Source organism: Rhincodon typus, chromosome 15 (genome assembly GCF_021869965.1).
Source record: "Rhincodon typus isolate 14 chromosome 15, sRhiTyp1.1, whole genome shotgun sequence".
Lineage (NCBI taxonomy): Eukaryota > Metazoa > Chordata > Chondrichthyes > Orectolobiformes > Rhincodontidae > Rhincodon > Rhincodon typus.
The window spans coordinates 16,984,678-16,989,891 of NC_063346.1; positions in this window are offsets into that span (position 1 = coordinate 16,984,678).

A 5,214-nucleotide genomic window follows, 5' to 3' on the forward strand; every position below is an offset into this window, starting at 1 on the left:
CAGGTGACCTCCCACCCACGGCCTCCAACCTCATCGTTCCTCAACCTCGCACTGCCCGCTTCTATCTCCTTCCCAAAATCCACAAACCTGAATGCCCTGGTCGACCCATTGTCTCCGCCTGCTCCTGCCCCACCGAACTGATCTCCAACTATCTCGACTCCATTTTCTCCCCCTTGGTCCAGGAACTCCCTACCTATGTCCGTGACACCACCCACGCCCTCCACCTCCTCCAGAACTTCCAATTTCCCGGTCCCCAACACCTCATCTTTACCATGGATGTCCAGTCCCTCTACACCTGCATTCCCCATGCAGATGGCCTTAAGGCCCTCCGCTTCTTCCTGTCCCGCAGGCCCGACCAGTCCCCCTCCACTGACACCCTCATCCGCTTAGCCGAACTCGTCCTCACACTCAACAACTTCTCTTTCAATTCCTCCCACTTCCTACAGACAAAGGGGGTAGCCATGGGTACCCGCATGGGCCCAAGCTACGCCTGCCTCTTTGTAGGTTACGTGGAACAATCCCTCTTCCGTACCTACACCGGCCCTAAACCCCACCTCTTCCTCCGTTACATTGATGACTGTATCGGCGCCGCCTCGTGCTCCCACGAGGAGCTCGAACAGTTCATACACTTCACTAACACCTTCCACCCCAACCTTAAGTTTACCTGGACCATCTCTAACACCTCTCTCCCCTTCCTGGACCTCTCTGTCTCCATATCGGGCAACCACCTCGAAACCGATATTCATTTCAAGCCCACCGACTCCCACAGCTACCTAGAATACTCCTCCTCCCACCCACCTTCCTGCAAAAATGCTATCCCCTATTCCCAATTCCTTCGCCTCCGCCGCATCTGCTCCCAGGATGAGGCATTCCACTCCCGTACATCTCAGTTGTCCTCGTTTTTCAAGGACCGTAACTTCCCCTCCTCGGTGGTCGAGAACGCCCTCAACCGTGTCTCCCACATCTCCCGCACCTCATCCCTCACACCCCGTCCACGCAATAAAAACCAAAAAAGAATCCCCCTCGTCCTCACGTACCACCCCACCAACCTCCGGATCCAACGCATCATCCTCCGACACTTCCGCCATCTGCAATCCGACCCCACCACCAAAGACATCTTTCCCTCCCCACCCTTATCTGCTTTCCGGAGGGACAACTCTCTCCGTGACTCCCTTGTCCGCTCCACACTCCCCTCCAGCTCCACCACACCCGGCACTTTTCCCTGCAACCGCAGGAAGTGCTACACCTGCCCCCATACCTCCTCCCTCACCCCCATCCCAGGCCCCAAGAAGACTTTCCACATCAAGCAGATGTTCACCTGCACATCTGCCAATGTGGTATACTGCATCCGCTGTACCCGGTGTGGCTTCCTCTACATCGGGGAAACCAAGCGGAGGCTCGGGGACCGCTTTGCAGAACACCTACGCTCGGTTCGCAATAAACAACTGCACCTCCCAGTCGCGAACCATTTCAACTCCCCCTCCCATTCCTCAGACGACATGTCCATCCTGGGCCTCCTGCAGTGCCACAACGATGCCACCCGAAGGTTGCAGGAACAGCAACTCATATTCCGCTTGGGAACCCTGCAGCCCAATGGTATCAATGTGGATTTCACAAGTTTCAAAATCTCCCCTCCCCCTACCGCATCCCAAAACCAGTCCAGCTCGTCCCTGCCTCCCTAACCTGTTCTTCCTCCCACCTATCCCCTCCTCCCACCTCAAGCCGCACCTCCATCTCCTACCGACCAACCTCATCCCGCCCCCTTGACCTGTCCGTCCTCCCTGGACTGACCTATCCCCTTCCTAACTCCCTACCTACACTCACCTTTCCTGGCCCCATCCCCGCCTCTTCGACCTGTTTGTTTCCTCTCCACCTATCCTCTCCTCTATCCCTCTTCTATCCGCCTCCCACTCTCTCCCTATTTATTTCAAAACCCCCTTCCCCTCCCCCTTTTCTGATGAAGGGTCTAGGCTCGAAACGTCAGCCTCTCTGCTCCTATGATGCTGCTTGGCCTGCTGTGTTCATCCAGCCCTGCACCTTGTTAACTATAGGCCAGTTCGCTTAACTTCGGTAGTGGGAAAAAGGTTGAATCTATCATTAGGGAAGAAATAGCAAGACTTCTGGATATAAATTGTCCCATTGGGAATACCCAGCATGTGTTCATGAAGAGTAGGTCATGTTTAACTAATTTGGTGGAATTCTATGAGGACATTACTTGAAAGGTGGACAATGGGGAAACTGTGGATGTGGTGTATCTGGATTTCCAGAAGGCATTTGACAACGTGCCACACCAAAGGCTGCTACATAAGATAAAGTTGCACAGTATTACAGGTAATGTATTGGCATGGATAGAGGATTGGTTGACCAGTAGAAAGCAAAGAGTAGGGGTAAATGGGTGTTTTTCTGCTTGGCGGTCAGTGGGTGGTGGTGTGCCTCAGGGATCAGTGTTGGGACCGCAATTGTTTACAATTTACATAGATGATTTGGAGTTGGGGACTAAGTGTGGTGTGTCAAAATTTGCAGATGACACTAAGGTGAGTGGTAGAGCAAAGTGTGCAGAAGACACTGAAAGTCTGCAGAGGGATATAGATAGTCTAAGTGAGTGGGCAAACGTCTGGCAGATGGAGTACAATGTTGATAAGTGTGAGGTCATCCATTTTGGTAGGAATAACAGCAAAATGGACTACGTTTTAAATGGTAAAAAATTGCAGCACGCTGCTGTGCAGAGGGACTTGGGTGTCCTTGTGCATGAATCGCTAAAAGTAGGATTGCGGGTGCAGCAGGTGATTAAAAAGGCAAATGGAATTTTGTCTGTCATTGCTAGAGGGATGGAGTTTAAAAACAGGGAGGCTATGCTGCAGCTGTATAGGGTCCTGGAGAGGCCGCACCTGGAGTACTGTGTGCAGTTTTGGTCTCCTTACTTGAGAAGAGATATACTAGCACTGGAGGGGGTGCAGAGGAGATTCACTCGGTTGATTCCAGAGTTGACAGGGTTGGATTATGAGGAGAGACTGAGTAGACTGGGATTATACTCATTGGAATTCAGAAGAATGAGGGGAGATCTTATAGAAACATATAAGATTATGAAGGGAATAGATAAAGTGGAGGCAGGGAGGTTGTTTCCGCTAGCAGGTGAAACTAGGACTAGAGGGCATCACCTCAAAATAAAGGGAAGCAGATGTAGGACTGAGGTCAGGAGGAACTTCTTCACCCAAAGGGTTGTGAATCTGTGGAATTCCCTGCCCAGTGAAGCGGTTGAAGCTACCTCACTGAATGTTTTTAAGGCAAGGCTAGATTAATTTTTGAACAGTAAAGGAATTAAGGGTTATGGTGAGTGGGCGGGTAAGTGGAGCTGAGTCTCAAAAAGATCAGCCACGATCTTATTAAATGGCAAGGCAGGGTCGAGGGACCAGATGGCCTACTCCTGCTCCTAGTTCTTATGTTCTTATGTCAGCATTTATTGCCCATCCCTAGTTGCCCTTGAGAAGGTGATGGCCAGCTGTCTTTTTGAACTGCTGCAGTCCACATGTTTGCCGTTGACCCTCAATGCCCTTAGGGAGTGAATTCCAGGATTTTGACTCAGCAACCAGTGAAGGAACGGCCATAGATTTCCAAGTCAGGATGGCGAGTGGCTCAGAGGGGAACATGCAGGTGGTGGTGTTCCCATGTATCTGCTGCCCTTGTCGTTCTAGATGAAAGTGGTCATGGGTTTGGAAGATGCTGACAAAGGACCTCTGGTGAATTTCAGCAGCACATCTTGTAGAACGTACACACTGCTGTGACTGAGCATCGATGTTGGAGTGACTGAATGTTTGTAGATGTGGTGCCAGTCAAGCGGGCTGTTTTGTCCTGGATGGTGTTAGACTTCTCAAGTGCTGTTGGATCTGCAGTCATCCAGGCAAGTGGTGAATATTCCATCACACTCTTAATTTGTGCCTTGTAGGTGGTGGACAGGCTCTAGGGAGTCAAGAGGTGAGTTACTTGCTACAGTATTCCTCGCATCTGACCTGCTCTTAGAGCCGTTGTGTTTATGTGGCGAGTCTAGTAAGTTCTTGGCCAGTGGTAACCCAAGCATGTTGACAGTGGGAGATTCACTGTTAGTAATATCATTGAATGTCACAGGGCAGTGGTTAGATTGTCTGTAATTGGAGTTGGCCATTGCCTGGCATTTGTACGGTGTGAATGTTACTTATCCAGATCTTGTTACATTTGAACATAGATTGCTTCAGTATCTGAGGAGTCATGAATAGTATTAAACATTGTACAGTCATTGGCAAACAATCCAATTTCTGACTTTATGATGGAGGTAAGATCATTGATGAAACAGTAGAAGACGGTTGGTCCCGGAACTCCACCCTCAGGAACTCCGGCAAGGATGACCTGGAGCTGAGATGACTGATCTCCAACATCTACAATCATCTTGGTATGACTGTAACCACTAGATAGCCGTTGATTCCAGTTTTGCTATGGCTCCTTGATGTCACACTAGATCAAATGCAGCTGTGATGGCAAGGGCTGTTGTCACTCTCACCTCATCTCTGGAATTCAGCTCTTTTGTCCATGTTTGAACAAAGGCTGTAATGAGATCAGCAGCTGAGTGTCCCTGGCAGAACCCAAACTGGGCATCACTGAGCAGATTATTGCTGAGCTGGTGCTGCTTGACAGCACTGTTGATGACACCTTCCATCACTTTACTGATGATCAAGAATAGGCTGATAGGGTGATAATTGGCCAAGTTGGATTTGATCTGCTTTTTGAGTACAGCACATAGCTGGGCAATTTTCTACATTGTTGGGTAGATGCCAGTATTGTAACTGTACAGGAGGAGTTTGGCTGGGATAGTGACAAGTTCTGGGTCACAAATTTTTAGTACTATTATCAGAATTTTCTTAGGGCCCATAACCTTTGCAGTATCCAGTGCCTCCAATCGTTTCTTGCAATCACATGAAAAGAATTGGGTGAAGACTGGTATCTGTGATGCTGGGGATCACTGGAGGAGGCTGAGTTGGATCATCTACTCAGCACTTTTGGCTGAAGGTGGCTGAGAATACTTCAGCCTTATCTTTGGCGCTGATGTGTTGAACTCTTCCATCATTGAGGATGAGGATTTTTGTGGAGCCTCCTCTTGCAATGAGTTGTGTAATTGTCCGATATGTAGTAGGACTGTGGAGCTTTGATCTGATCGCTTGGTAGTGGGATCACTTAGCTCTGTCT